Source organism: Benincasa hispida, chromosome 12, assembly GCF_009727055.1.
Source record: "Benincasa hispida cultivar B227 chromosome 12, ASM972705v1, whole genome shotgun sequence".
In the NCBI taxonomy this organism is placed as follows: Eukaryota; Viridiplantae; Streptophyta; class Magnoliopsida; order Cucurbitales; family Cucurbitaceae; genus Benincasa; species Benincasa hispida.
Genome location: NC_052360.1, coordinates 8,382,878 through 8,400,161, shown reverse-complemented (window position 1 = coordinate 8,400,161; position 17,284 = coordinate 8,382,878). Strand labels below are relative to the sequence as shown.

General features: G+C 25.9%; 1 protein-coding gene across 1 annotated transcript in view; it reads left to right on the top strand.

Moving 5' to 3' along the window:
- LOC120067375 overlaps nucleotides 1-17,284 on the top strand; it is a 74,697-nt gene that overhangs the window by 2,219 nt on the left and 55,194 nt on the right. The gene's annotated exons all lie outside the window — the stretch shown is intronic.

The window sequence follows — 17,284 nt, the reverse complement described above, 5'->3', positions numbered from 1 at the left end:
TATATATATATATATATTTTTTTTCTTTTTTTGGTGAAGTGGAAAAAAAAGGGGAAGAATTTGAGAACTTGACCAAAAGGCCCTTTACTCACAAAGAAAGAAAAAGGATTTATTTTTTTCTTTTTCCTGGTCTCTAAAATAAGAATTATTGAAGTTTTTAACTGAGTTGGGGGTAGTGGTAGGAAAGTAGAAAATAGTTTCTGGGTTTTTTTTCCCCTAAAATATTATTATGTCATATTTCTGACTTCCTTTGTATATAGTAATGAATTCCAATAATAAAATCCAATTTTAAATCAAAATTTATATTCCGTGGGGATTTTATATTTTTTTGTTTCCCCTTTTTTCAATAATGCGTTTATTGTTTTACTGCGTGTTTAAAAAGTTCAATAATTGTTTTTCCCTTTTCTTCATTTTATTTTCAAATTTTGATATTATAAATGTCTCAAAAAAAATTTCATACTCCGCAGTATAGGATTTTTTTCGTATTTCAGCCGCGTTGACGCAATCAAAATTGATAAATTGTAATAGATCTGAATTACAAACACAACAGAATTACAAACACAATTAGATTGTTTAGACAATAATAAATTTGTAAAATTCATAATTTTTATACTATCACAGTAACAAGAAAGATAAAGATAGTGGGTCTCATGTAATTTTAAACAAATATGATTGTATAATTTTTATTCCTCAATTAAATTACACTATTTGATTACAAATTTCAAGGCGGATCTCACTTCTAATTACAATTACGAAAAGTAGATAAACAACAAAAAAAAAATAATAAACTAGGAGTACTTTTTACATTACCATTATGAATTACTTTTCATCTAGTATAAACGTGACCTTAGTCCACTAAACTAAGGTCTACATACTTTATAGCATAGTATTAAATAACTAGATTCTACTAATTTTAATCGTATTTATTATTGAAGTCTGCACATTTATTGAAGAATTTCATTTCCTCTCTTTTTTCTTTTCTAAAAATTTATATTGAACATCTTACTAGTTTGGAATTATCAAATTATAATAAGTAAATTAGTCAAATTTTAGTTAAAAAATAAATTAGATAAAATTCATTTTTGATTTGTTTTGAATTTGAGTATAATCAAAATTTCATCCCAATGGCTATAAAAAGACTGAAATCAAATCGAAGCGATTTGGAGTTGATTTCAAATTAAGATAATTTGTTATATTTATATTCAATATAGATTAGATTTTGAGTGAAAATTAAAAGTTACATAAAATATTGTAGAAAATTTTTGGATTCAATTTTTTTAGTATGACAACTACATAGATAGGGATCAAACATTCAACTTCTATAGAGAAAGTTCCTAGGTTAAATGACTATGCACATTGAAACACATATTTTCTAAATCCATACTAAACAATTTTATATTCAAAACACATATTATTAACTCTACATATTAATTGACTTCTCTGACTAAACAACTTTACGCTTAATAACTCAACTCTATGCCCAAAACACTCTACATATTTTTATGTTTGAGTTATGTTCGTTTAAAGAGTAAAAAAAAAAAAAAAAAAAAAAAAACTTTGACTAAACAACTTTAGGCTTATAATTTGACTAAACAATCTTTGACTAAACACTCTACGTATTTTTATGTTTGAGTTATGTTCATTTCCACAATGGTGTATGTTTGAGTTATGTTCATTTCCACAACATGCATGTGTATTGAACTATGTTTATATTCAACAAAAACCTAATAACAAATTAAATTATGAAAAAAAAAATGAGTTTGATTGGAAGAAAAGTGTTAAGACGTCTTTCTAAAAAAAGAAAAAAGAAGAAAAAGTCAAGACTTAAGGTTTTTTATTATTTGGAATGTGTGAGCTCTTTCTTAATATTTAGACTTAAAATTGATTCCTTTATGATGTTTTTTTTTTTGTTATTTTTAAATATAACAAAATAATCGAAATATTTACATGATATTATAAAATTTTACGGTTTATTTGAAGTAAACTGTGATAGGCTACGATAGACTACTATTTGTCTCTATTTATAGTTTATCACAGTTTATCACATATAGATTGTGATATTTTTCTATATTTGTAGATATTTTCAACATATTTGTCATTTAAAATAAATTTTTCTTTTTTTTTTTTCTAAATAAGTTTTAAGCTCTCGATAATAATTTCGTTTGGTAATTATTTTATTTTTTATTTTTGGTTTTTGAAAATTAAACTTATTTCCTCCCAATACAATGATTTGCATCTTTTCTAAGTATAATGATTGAATTCTCGGCCAAAACTTAAAAAAAAAAACTTTTTTTTGTTTCAAATTTTGGGTTGGTGTTTTAAACAATTGGTAAAAAATAGATAACGAAAGAAGAAATTTGGAAGTGAAAGTAGTGTGTATAGGCTTAATTTAAAAAAAAAAAAACAAAAAACAAAAAATTAAATAGTTACCAAACGAGGTCTTAAATTTTAGTTTTATGTTTTTAAACATTAGACTTGTTTTCTATCCATTTCTTTATTATGATTTTCACGTATATGTAACTTAAAAAAATATTTAGATTTTTAGCCAAAAATTTAAAACAAAAATAAATTGTCAAAAAAAAAAATGGTATTAGAAAGTAAACATCCTCAAAAAAAAAAAAAAAAAGAAAAAATAGTAGTCGATATCTTGAAATAACTTATGTTCACATTTTTTTTAAATATATATCAGAAAAGACCTTTTTCAATTTGGGCTAAAATATAAGCAATGACATACATATACACTACTTAGGATTCGTTTAGATTGACTATACAAAAAAATGTTTTTGAAAAAGATCATTATTTAAACTCTTTCTATAAAGAATGGTTTAAAACACACTTAAATTTGTTTTAAAAACTATTTTGAGTAGTTGTTAAATACTTCAATATTTTAATACTTAAATTTTTTCTAAAAGGACTTATTTTCAAAATTAAACCATTGAAAATTTAAACCAAACACATCATTAAACACAGAAAGAAATTATAATAATAAAAAGATAGACGTAATTTATTAAAAGAGAGGGAGAATTTTGACCTCTAAAAATCAGAATTGGGGGATGGAAATTTGAAACAATTTTTAAACTAACTTATTTACCATATTAAGTGGGTATTGTAAACACTTTTTTATGTTCTCTTCTGTTCAAATTATGATTTAAGTAAGAATTAAACTCTATCTAGTATTGTTCCATTTGTTAATTTCATTACATTTAGAAATTTTAATTTCACATTTATGCTTTAATTTATTCATCCCAATAATTCTTACCATTAAGGAGAGGGGGAAAAAAACATAGGATCCTTTTCTTATATTTTCCTCTCGAACTGTGAGTTGTTAGGTATTGTCCTTTGGTTATATTTTCACCTCACTTATTAAATCACTTTTATTATAAAATAATAATTTTAAGAAAAAAGAAACAATAAAATGATGTCATTTTATTTTATAAATTTAAAAAATAAATAAATAAAACAAAAGAATATTTTCAAATATAGAAAAATCAAAGTATTTATAAATATAGTAAAATATAATTGTCTATCAGTGACTATTATCACCTTTATGCTTTAATTTATCTCAATATAATAAAATATAATTGTCTATCAGTGATAGATCGGGATATTTTGTTATATGTGAAAATATTTTCAGTCATTGAAAACAAATTTCTTTAAACAAAACTAACATCACTTGTTGACTTCTTTTGATATTCATGCAACTCCCTCTTGACCCTATTCACTCTCACAACCATCAATTCCCCATACTTTAACTCTTATTGTTTTTTCTCGTCAATTTCCACCAATCGATGTTTGAGGTTAAAATTGGTGACAAAACTATATTTCAATTAAATGTCTAAACCTAATTACCATAAGTGAAAAGTTAAGACATTATTATCGATATACTACCTCTAGATTACATTAGTTTTTCCTTTTTTTTTTTTAACATAAAAATAATTAAAATTTATACATAAGAATATAGAAATAAAACATTATTTTTTTTCAAAATATAAATAGAGTACGAAATTAACGCATATGTAAAAAGGTAAGTGTGTGATCATCTAAAAAATCCCATTGTTAAAAAATGATTAATCAATTAAAACGCTAAACAGAAAAAAAAAGGAAAAAAAAAAAGAGAGAATTTGAGAACTTGACCAAAAGGCCCTTTATGTCAAAGAAAGAAAAAGGGTTTTTTTTTTTTTTTTTTCTGGTCTCTGAAATAAGAATTATGGAAGTTTTTAACTGAGTTGGGGGTAGTGGTAGGAAAGTAGAAAATAGTTTCTGGGTTTTATTATTATGTCATATTTCTGACTTCCTATTTATATAGTAATGAATTCCAATTATAAAATCCAATTTTAAATCAAAATTTATACTCCGTGGGGATTTTATATTTTTCGTTTCCCCTTTTTCAATGACGTGTTTATTGTTTTACTGCGTTTGTTTCTTGATAATGTGAAAAGGAGGGTTTGGATTGACCGGTTAAAAACTTCTATAATCTTTTTCCTTTTTCTTCATTTTATTTTCAAAATTTGATATTATAAATTTATTGAAGAATTTCATCTTCCTCCCCCTTTCCTTTCTTAAGAATTTATATTAAATAAATTGACTAAATTGGAATTTTCAAATTAGTCAATTTTTTTTAAAAAAAAAAGTTAGAACCAAAGCGATATAGAGTTTGATTTCAAATTAAGATAAATTGTTACCAAATCATATTTGAGTGAAAATTAAAAGGCACCTAAAATAATATAGACAAAATTTAAAATACTTTTTAAATCAGTATAGCAACTAGTAAATGAAGAATCGAACCTTCAATTTTAAGAAGAAAATTTTCAAGTCAAACAACTATGCACTTTAAAATACATACTTTTTTACTCCATTCTAAACAACTTTATATCCAAAACATAGATTATTTGACTCTACTGTTTAATTAACTTCTCAGACTAAACAATGTTAGGCTTAATAAATTAACTCAGTGTCCAAAAATACTCTACACATTTTTATGTTCGAGTTGTGTTCGTTTAAAGAATATAAAATTTTTAACTTTTCTTTTTGAGTTCCAACAATATTTGTTGGTGGAGAATTTGATCTCTAATTTCAAAGGCACACATAGAAGTTGAATTATGTTTAAAAAACTTTATAATAATGTTAAATTATGAAAAGGATAAAAAAGAGTTTGAGAAGAAAAGTGTTTTCTTTTTGAGGGGAAAAAAAAGGAAAAGGTTAAGACTCCGTTTTTTATTGGTTGGAATGCGTTTGCTCTTTTTTAATATTTAGCCTTAAAATTTATTCCTTTGTCTTTTTCTAAATAAGTTTTAAGCTCGGTTTCATAATAATTTAGATTTCATTTGTTAACTATTTTATTTTTAGTTTTTTGAATATTAATCTTATTTCTTTCTTATTTCTTATATTGATTTTGTATCTTTTTTAAGAATAATGGTCGAATTTTTAACCAAATTTTAAAAACAAAAATAAGTTTTTAAAATTTGACTTAATTTTTTTAAAGTATAGGTAAAAATTAGATAACAAAGAAAGAAAGTTGGGAAAAGTAGCTAGGCTTAATTTGAAAAAACAAAAACAAAAAATCAAATGGCTACCAAAAGGGTCTTAAATTTTAGTTTTGTGTTTTTAAACATTAGACTTATTTTTTATTAATTTCTTTATTATAGTTTTCACTAATTAAAAGAATATTTAGATTTTTAGTCAAATTTTAAAAATAAAAATAAAAAATTTTAAAAAAAATAAATAAAATGGTCTGAGAAATTAAAGATCCAAACTCAAAAAATGTAGTAGATAGCTTGAAATAAATTATGTTCACATACTTTTCTAAAAAAAAAAAAAAAAAATCAGAAAAGACTTTTTTAAAAATATTGTTTTTCAAATTTGGCTAAAATTTAAGCAATGGCATACATATGCACTACTTAAACATAGAAAAAAAAATCATAATAATGAAAAGATAAACATAATTTGTTGAAAGAGAGGGATAATTTTGACCTCTAAAAATCAGAATTGGGGGATGGAATTTTGAAACAACTTTTAAACTAACTTATTTACCATATTAAGTGGATTTTACTATTAGTAAACACCTTTTTATGTTCTCTTCTGTTCAAATTATGATTTAAGTAAGAATTAAACTCTATCTAGTTATGGTTCCATTTGTTAATTTCATTTCAAAATTTATAAATTTTAATTTCATATTTTTTCTTTAATTTATTCATCCCATAATTATTGCCATTAGGGAGAAAAACAAAAACATAGGATCCTTTTCTTATATTTTGCTCTCAAACTGTGAGTTGTTAGGTCTTGTCGTTTGTTTATTTTTTAACCTCAGGTTATGAAATCACTTTTATTCGTAATAATAATTTTAAGAAAAAATATATTAATAAAATGCTGTCATTTTATTTGGTCAAATTTAGGTGAAAAAAATAAAGCGTATTTTCAAATATAAAAAAAGAATAAAAATATTTATAAATATAATAAAATATCATTATTTATCGGTGGAAGATACTGATAGATTACTATCATCCATCAGTGATAGACTATGACATTTTATTATATTTGAAATTATTTTAAGTAATTCTTTCGTTTAAAACAATTACCTAAAACAAAACTAGCATTGCTCTCTAACCTCATCGGTATTCATGCAACTCCCTCTTCGACCCTATTTGCCCTCACCATCACCAATTACCCTCCTTTAACCGTTATTGTTTTTTTTCGTCAACTTCCGCCAATCCATATCCGAGGTTAAAATTGGTGACGAAACTATATTTCAATTAAATGTCTAAACCTACTTGCCATAAATAAAAAGTTAAAGACATTATTATCGATTCTCTATCTTGAGATTACGTTACTTTTGTTTAAGATAAAAAAATAATTAAAAATAATACATAAAAATATAGAAACAAAACAATTTTTTTTTTCAAAATATAGATAGAAGTACGAAATTAACGCAAAGTAAAAAGGTAAGTGTGTAATTATCTAGAAAAAACCACATTGTTAAAAAATGGTAAATCAATTAAAACGCTAAACAGAAAAATTGATGAGGAGAGTAATTATTTATCAAAATCAGTGCAGCAAATATTATTTAAAGAGTAATCGATTACCCACCTGATTTTATTTTATTTTATTTTTATCGACTATGGATGCCATTAGATCATTCCACTCAAGGACTTTTCTCAACTATTATTATTATGATGGTTGATGTCAAGTTTTAGATACGAGGAAGAAACATCAGACTTTTGGGTAACAATAATAGTAAATTTATAATTAAAAGAAGAGAGAATCTACCAAATAAAGAAAATAGATCTTGAAGTTACTTTGTATGAAGCGCTATAATGATGTATTTACATAGAAAGTTGATCTAAGTCATTACCTAAGATTTCAGAATCACTTTAAAAAAATTAGATAACCTTTCAGGCCTAGGAGTGTGCTCGATTTTATGTTTGGCTAGGGTTGGTCTTGGTCAAGGCCGAGCATCTTTTTAAGTTGGGCATGCTTGGACGTTTGGTAAGGCCCAAAGTTGAGCACACTAGCTTGAGCCAACGCTCAAGCCAAACCTTTTTCCTAGGCCCAATTTAGTTCTAAGTTGCTACTTTCAGCTTGAATCATGTCTTTTTTTGACTTTGTCATTTCTATTTGTACTAAATGTCAGTCATATCCTTTAATCCCAAATCACCCATATAACAATTATTATGTAGATCTTTTTAACTAACACTCATCGATTCATTATAAATTTAAATATAATACATTTTTGTTAGAAAATAATTATAATACATTAATACTGACAATATAATTTGATGTAATATCAAATTCATAGTAATCGATTTAACTCAACAACAATGGAAAGAGGGTAGTAAGAAAATGAATAGTCATGATAATACATCAAAAAAAAAAAAAAAAAATTGTCTTGATATGTCAAGTAAATATAACTATTTTTTAAGTATTACAACTCAAACATATAGGTAAAAATTTGAATCTATATTACTCATATCTTTTTTATTCTAAAAGACTACTAGTACCATTTTAGTTTTAATTGACGAGGTAGATAAACGTATAGCAAATGAGTATGTAAACATAATTTTATCGGGCATCATATATTTTCTTTTAATTTATTGCCTAAATTTTGATGGAAGAAGTTGAGATAAAAAATGAAAATGAAAGGACCAACTTTTTGAAAATATAGGTACCAAAATAAACAAAAGGTCAAAATACATAGATCAAAATAAAAATTTTGAAAATATAAGGATTAAAATAAATTAAAGTTGAAAGTATACAAACCATAGTGTATTTAAAACTTTATATTATTATAGCATGTTGACGATAATCTAATATGGAAAATCATCATGCAAACAATTATTAATAAATAAATAAACAAATAGAAAAATCTAAATATCACTTATATACTTTTTGAAAAATTTAATACTGTATATCAATAATAGAGTCAAATAACAAATGAGTGTTAAAAAACTCTCAAATAGAGAACAAAGTTAAACATCACAAATTTATCATTTTAAATATATTAATATAACAAATAGTTGATAAACCTCATAGTAAATAACCTTGCAAACAATCACTCATAGAAAACAATCTGATATCACATTTATACCATTGTAAACTCTCTCTCTATATACATTTATTTATATATTGGATAGAAAATAAAAGTTAAATACCACTGATTTATATTTTTAATTTATTGATAAGTTATATAAATAATAAACTTAAAAGAAAATGAAATCACAAACAGCAACATAAAGGGAACAAAGTTAAATATCATCACTATACCATTTTATATATTCTATTAAGTCACATATTATCAACCAAAATTTTAACCTCATCGCACATGTGTTGAAACTACATATTATAAATCAATGATAGATATCAAACACCAGTAGACTTAAGCGATAAGATATTTTTCATTGATAGACATCTTTCACAACACTTACGACATTGAGATATTTTAACGGACATTTTCAACTTCTCATATGCCTTAATACACAGACCAAGCTTAAAATGTATAATATTCACAAATGTTTTTAGTTTGGACTAAATTTACAATTATTTTGGATTAGATTGTCTATTACTATAGCCCTAAAATACATTTCATGGTTCACGGTCTTTTTCTTTTTCTTTTTTGAATTCAACAAAATGTGGAATGGAGTTTGAATCTTTCACGTCTTGGTTGAAGGTATATGCTTTATATTAGTTGAGATATGTTCAATTGACACGATAAATTCGTTTGTTTATATTAAATTATCCTTTCAAAAAAAAAAAAAATTACAGTTGACACTTTTGCCAAAATAAAAAAAAGGTTGACAACTAGTTTGTCTAAGTCATATTTCAAAGATAAGAGCTCTTACCTGAACGAAAATGACGAAGTTTTATATGTAAATGTCGATGAAGATGAGGTTTAAATTTATGAAAATGTCCAAGAAAATATTGATAACTTCTCAATGTCAATGAATATTTCAAAAATATTATAAATATTGAAAGTAAAAATTATATTAGCAAATATCTTTTTCATTGTTAAATAAATTTAAATTTCTTATATATTATTATTATTAGGTAGACAATAATAATTTTTTTTTTTTTTTGTTGATATTTGTTACATTTGGTCGATTTTCTATAATATAATATTTATTGAAAGTATATGGACCAAAATGAATATTTTAGGCTTCAATTATTAACTATTTCACATTTTATTTTTTATTTTTGGTAATTAAATATGTAGACGTTACTTCCATCCCTAAATTTCATTTTCTGTTGTTATTTACTTTTTATTAATGATTTAAAAAATTAAGTGAAAATTTTAAAATTAAAAAAGTAGCTTTTAAAAATTTATTTTTGTTTTTAGAATTTGATTAAGAATTCAACCATTATATTTAAGAAAAAAGCAAATCATTATAAAAATGAAGAAAGGAAATAGATCTGATTTTTAAAAATAAAAAATAAAAAACGAAATGGTTAGGAAATAAATCCAAAATTTTCATATATATAAATATTAATCAACTAATATTCTTCAAAGAGCTGGTCATCCTTGGCCCGCCCAACATACCCAAATTGGAAAAAGAAACAAAACCTTTCATAAAAAAATAGTTTACAAAATCTTTTAAAGTTTTCTTTTAAAAATAAAATAAAAAATAGGACAGTCAAAGAATTTTTAATCTCCAATAAGAAGACAGTCAAAGAATTTTTAATGGTGGATGAGTGTTTTGAGAAATAGTTTATTTGTTTTATACCTTCTTTTAAGTGATGTCAAATCTTCAAGTAAAAATGTTAAAAACCTACGGTTTATTTTAGTTTTTATTATATAAAAAGGTATATAATTGATTCTCTCATTAATTTGAGACCTTTGAATATAATAAAGTTAGAAAAGATGACCAAATACAAAAACCAATCAGATTATCTCATATACCATGTGCAAAATCGAACAAACTTTAGTGAATGTATAAGACGTTTAAATGGTTGATGATTCGATTGTTCAATTTCATAATTATCAAAAAAACTCGGGTCTTATTTAGATTGTAAATATATAAATTATGTTTAAAAATAAAGAAATTTGTAGAAATTAAAAACAAATTTCTTATTTTTACCATGTATTAAAGCACATTTGGTTTTAATATTAAATTTAAAATTTGAATTCCCAAATTCAAAATATTTGTTTGGTTGGAAATTTAAAATAGAAAAAAATGAATGTGCTTTGTAAAATCTAGTTTTTAAGACTAAGATAAATAATTTAAAATGATTAATAGTGTGGTGTGGTTTATTTGACGAAAACAGCCTTTTTCTTCTTCTTCTTCTTCTTCTTCTTCTTTCTAATAACAACAATGGAAATGACATCTAAAACTTAAATAGACAATGAATCAAATGGGGTCTCAAATATTGATTGAATCGAGTTTTACTTAGATGAACATAGCTTGTTCATACTTCAAAAGTTCAAACTTCCTGTTTGAACAATTTTTCTTCTTGTTGATATCAAAATCTAGACAAAAGAAAACACAACTGGCCTTCATGTGACAACAACACTAAATTTATAATTTGGGAAAGTAAGTGATTGGTAAGATGGAAAGATCTACACACAGGTGATACTTGCTACATAGGTCAAATACTTAGGTGAGAAAGTGTAATTTTGTCGCAAGTAGATAGTTTGAGTATTAAAGGGGACTTACTTTCCTTGGAGCTATCATGATGTATTTATAGGTATAGCTGACCTAGGTCCTTCTCTATAGAGTTTTAGAGTTGCATTGGAATTATCTTTCGATTCACTGGACTGGGGCGTACGAAGGGCATGTCCTATTGGTATTTCACTAGGGTTTGCCTTGGTTTTCTTTTAGCTATATTTTAGCCTAAGACAACCCTTTGGGTCGGGGCATGCATGAAGCAAGCTCCATTATGCATTTGGTGAGGCTCGATCTTAGTCTTGGTCGCATGTTTGGTCTCTTTTTCTAATCTCGTTTTGATCCGAAGTTGCCACTTTAAACCCAGATCACACTATCTTTTCGACTTTATTGATTTTTATTTTTGTTATATGTCAATTATGCCCTTTGATCTAAACTCACTTATAATACTTCTAAAGTTACATAATCATTGCAATAACTAAATATATTGGTTATAGCTTCACTAGTGTGATTGTACTTAAAACAAAAAAAAAACTTTACTACTGTGTATATGTATATGCATGCATGCATGCACACACATGCATGTATGAGGAAGTAAATATTACAATAAAACACTAGTGTGTGTATGTAAATGTTTGTTTCTATATATATATATATATATATATATATATTTAAGGAAACACTAGTATATATTTTACTTCCATATATTGGAAAAATCTAATAAATTTTAAGGTATGATTGCAGCATTATCTCATAGTTTAGAGGCTGTAGTTTGTAATTTATTGTAGGTTATTTTTTCTCCTTTCCTTTTAATAGGGGATAGAGGGTATAATTACTCAAATTAAAGGTTTGAATAATTGAATGTGTAAGTTCACAATTTTATGATCAGTTTTTATAAATAATAAATTATTATTTTTAATAAAAATATAAGATTTCTTACCTAAATGGTATATTTAGAATTACAAATTTTTATAATGTCAACTACTAGATTAATGTATTATAAAAAAAAACTACTAAATTAAATGCAATGATTTCTTTTAAAAAATTGAACACAATGATATTAAATTTTGAATGACCATAAAGTTATTTAAATCATATTAAATGAGTCATTTTACAAAAGCATTAAGTTGTAGAATCTTTCAATATATAATATTTATAATTTTACCTTTCCACTAAAGTGGTAGTATTAATATAAATGGCCTTTGCCAAGGAAAAAAAAAATATGACATACACAAATGTTAAAAACCATTCTCAGTTTAAAAGTGAGACAACCAAATTATTTAAGTAATTTTTTTTTCATAAAATTTTCAATAAGAAAAATAACCATAATATAAAAGAGTCAAGCAATATACATATATCATTTTAAAAAAATGTATATACATATCAAATTAAATACTATTCTCCAACCTAATTTTTTTTTTTCTGAAATTTTTTTTTTGACTATATAAAGTGTTGGTATTATCTTAGAATTTAAAATTTTTAAGATCATGTTCATATGAATGAATAAGATCAGATTCTTGATAGGTGTCATTTAGTTTAAAATTTCAATTCGAGATTAAGTAGGAGGAGCATATTTTGAGTACAACTATTGACAATTATGTTAAAATAAAGAGATTCTTTTTTGTTATAAAGTTTGATGACTCTAACAATTCTTCTCGCCAACACAAAGAAAAAAAAGGTACATAACTCTCACATCAAAGTAATGGAATCTCAATCTCGAAAATTATCATAATTTTGACCTTAAAAAATGAGATCTTCTTCTAAAATAGCAAAAAGAAAAGGGAAAAAAAAACCCTAACAAATGTCCTTATAGCTTTGATTGACAACCTTTAAAGTGGATTTCTCAACTAAAACGCCAATGAAAACTAGAAAAGAAGCAATAAGCATCCATTAAGAAAGTAAATAAAAATGTAATTAAGGAATGGAATATCATCCATTTCAATTTTCCAAACAACCCCTTCTTTTTAATCCTAAAAACCTAAAATAAAAAAGAAAACTCATAGAGAGAGAGAGAGAGAGACAGCTAAGTAATATTTCTAGAGAAAAAAAAATTTGCTTTAATTTGATTGATTAGAATTTGAAAGCACCAAAAGACCAACAATGATTCCAAGCAATCACTTTTTTCCATTATATATATATATATATNATAAAATATTTTTTGGCCTTTGACCAACACATTAGGACATTAATACAAAAATAATTTGGTATTATTATTGTGAAGTTAATATAGTTGCCCATGATTGCATTTAAATATTAGAGTTTATTGGTAACTATTTTATCTCCATTATTCCCTACACAACTTAGCCTTTTTTTCTTCTCATTGAACTTTCCCTTACAATTATTCACAAACACTACCTATGATCCTTCCCTCTAGTTGTCCTTTTAGTACCATTGTCCAAAGACTCTTTAAAACAAAAAGATAAATGTGTAATTAATTTAGGAAAAAGTATAGTTTGATTTTTTTTTTTTTTTAAAAAAATCATAGGGAGGTTTTGATTATAATTAGTTTAGACTCTTCAAATTACTATGATGTAATGCATCTTGAAATGTAAATACGTCTTTTTCCGATCACGTGTCTAATTTGATATACATTGACTTTAGGCATAAAAGTACACTTTTTTCTCGTAACAACTATCTATATACTTGAAGTATTATGACACGAACACTATCTTGTCATGCATATCATTCTCGTCTTAGCTTGAGAGGCTTTTCTTTGCTACATGCTCCATCCAACAAAGTCCTTTGAATTGTCAATTTTATCTTTATGACTCCTGCCCTTTTCATAACTCTTTCATAAGAAATTTGTGCGTAAATCATTGATTTGATTCAATTATAAAATTTTATTTATATGGAATATAACTTTTAAAATTATGCAAATATGTTTTTATTTGTTATTCTTTCTTTATTTACAATCACATACCTAAATAAGTATTTGAATTGATTCAATAATAGTAGTACCAACCATTGGTAGTTCTAGAAAATTTTATTTTAATTTATTTAACAATTTAAAAACCAAGAAATAACATTTAAGAATTGTAAAATACTCTTTCTATTTTTAATGCTTTTCTTGAAAAATATTTCAATTAGAGTTTTTTCTTTCAAAGAAATTGCATACGTCATTTTTAAAAAAATATAGCAAGAATATAAAAAGAATTTGTAAACATGACTTAAAATAGGTCAAATTTGTTAGAAAAATTTAATGTCATTTTTAATTCTTTATATATTACATATCCAAAATAGAGAAAAGGCATACAAAACAGGAGCTTCTTTAACAATAGTAGTTCCGTCCCAATATACCAACAATTTTTATTTCTTGTTTAACAATTACTTGGTTTAGAAATATTTTCTCTTGAAATATTAATAAAATCCTAATCAAAATTGAAAAACAAAAACATTTTCAAACGTTTTCTTTTCTAAATTTTGTATCTATGTATGTGAGTTGGCGATTTGCTGAGGCAGTTTTGGTGATTTTTGCAGTTGTCACATTGAAGTCTTAACATTTGCTTCAAACATTACTATTTCCTATAGAATATTTTTCTTTTCTAATCTGAGAAATCTCAACGGTAGTATTTTGATCGTATTTTTCTTATTTATGGTGGATCTTATTTTGAAAAAAAAGGGAGATATTTTTCTGAAAATTCTTTCCTCGTTTATCCACAGTTTTAAAAGAAGATTTTTGGCCCCCATTTAGGGTGGCCGCATTTGTTTATTGTGGGGAGTATATTTTCTTGGTGGCTATTTTGTTCAACAAAGTATTCTTGATCTTTGCTCACTATTTTATGCTGTATAATGTCATTGTGTGAATTGTTCAAGAACGTGAAGATTATTCCATCTTAGAGGGAGCCTAAGGTGTAGTTGAAGAGAAGGAATTCTCGGTCTTAGGGAAGCCTAAAACCTCATTCATCGAAAAGGATTTCTCAAGCCTTAAAGAAGCCTAAGGTGTTACTAATGATTGCACCCATAACTTGGTGTGATTTTTATTTTCTTCAATTACATGCTTTTTTTTCACTCTATCGGTAGGTTGTTGGATGTCCTTCTTCCTTGCTTGCATAATGAGTGAGCAGGAAAACAGAAAGAGCTAGCTAATTTTAGCAGATGGCAGACCTTTGCCTTTTCTTTTCATTAATGAAACCATAGGACCAACGAGAGAATAGGGTATTGCAACCCATCTTTCATTATGATGGCAAAGGAAGAAGTCAATATATGCTACCTGAGGAACTCTATAAATCTTTCCATTTTCCAATTCGATCTGATCCATTCATTCATCAAACAACGCGTGTATTCACGTTGACAAATCTCAGTTTTTGATGTACCATCCATCGTACATCTTCAGGCTGAAACCACTTCCCACTTCTCCTTCCAATTTTGAGAAGGGAGTTCTCAAGACTTAGAGGGACTTAAGTTCTCATGTGAAGGGAGTTCACTGAGTTACAAGAAAGATCTAAGAAGCACAGACACAAATATAGATACAAGATATGGGTATGATATAATACGATGATGCGCTAATTTCTAAAAACTAAGATACGGATACGTTGAATATACGTTATTATATATGATAATGTCTAATTAATTGTTATAATATTTATTTTAAGTTAGATTAATATCAAGAAGAGAGTGAAAACTTGAAAAAAAAATCCAATAACGTCGAGTAGTAGTTAAGCAACTAGAGCAAACGATAGGAAAGAATTAAATGGTGAAGATTGAAGAATGAAGTTGAGGATGAAGTGAAGGAACTCGATTTACAAGAGCTCCATGAGCGAAAGCGGATCATCCAAATCCCATTTCGATTGAAACAAACATTTACAATAAAAAAAATAGATTATACATTTTAACTAAAAATTACAGCATACTTTTGAATAACAAAAAGAGTTTAGAGATTATACCTTTGAAGAACTCTTCTTCACATAAATACCTCGAATTGTCATGAATACTTCGAACAATCACGAACCCCTTAAATAGTAAGAAAAAATTAACCAAAAATGTGAAGACCACTTGGTGACCTCGGTATTCTCAGGGTGAGAACCCAGGAGTGATGGGTTCTGACTATTTTGGTTAGGAGGGAGTTTGTGAGTTTGGAGGAGGAAGACGATTGAGGAATAAACCCTCTATTGTATAGTAAGATGCCTCAATCGTGTAGACAAAAGCCCTATCGTATAGGCTCTATTTGTTTGATATGAATATCTCACTGGAAAAATAAAATCTTATTTTTTATTTATCCTAATTTGCCACAAAACCACTTAAACACCCACTTAAAACTCTATCATATTATATTTATAATCTATAGTTTCAATATTGCATCATATACAATATAAACTATGGTTCTTTTTCTCTATTTTATGGCATTTAATATAAATTATATATATATATTAAATTTAACAACTATGAATCTCATTCATAGAAAATATATTTGTATCACATTCAAATATTTATTCCTCCAATTAAACAATAATGTATCAAATACATTATGTCAATTATATCATATATAATTTAATTAATTTAATTATATCATATATAGTTAAATTCCCTCTTATTAATTTAAACAATTCAAATTAACCCAAAAACAGATTCTCAACTAAATCCTTTTGAACTACCAATGGGATCTTATGAACATGTAGCTTGAAGCTCCAACAGTACTTGAATAATTAATTAAACTCTTTAATTACATTATCCACCATCTGTTAACTGTCGGGCACTCCACTAAAGATCGACAGCTGCACTCTTCACACTACAAATATATTTCTGTGTAAATTGGATATAACCAATCAATAGTACGATGACCCTTCACAAATTGCTCCTAAGTACAACTGGGCTAAATTACTGTTTTGCCCTTATAGTTACCTCTAACTCTTTAAGTACCATTGATTTCTCTAATGAATAATAGATCATAGTCTCACTATGACTAAACCCCTCTCGGGCCAAGAGAGAGTATGGCGCAACATTATTCAAGACCCGGAAACAACCATTAAGGGAGCAGTTTATCTACTTACCCCTGCATTTCCAGCTCCCCAATCAAACAAATCCCCAAAATGGTAGGCTTGTTGAGTCGGTGATCTGGTCACTCATACCTATACAAATAAAAGAACCGCCCTCATAGGCAGGAGTTCATAACTCACTCAGGATTAATGTCATATTACCTATGGTTATCCTATGATCATCCTAGTGAAATGAAAATCTCTATTATGAACGGCGTTATA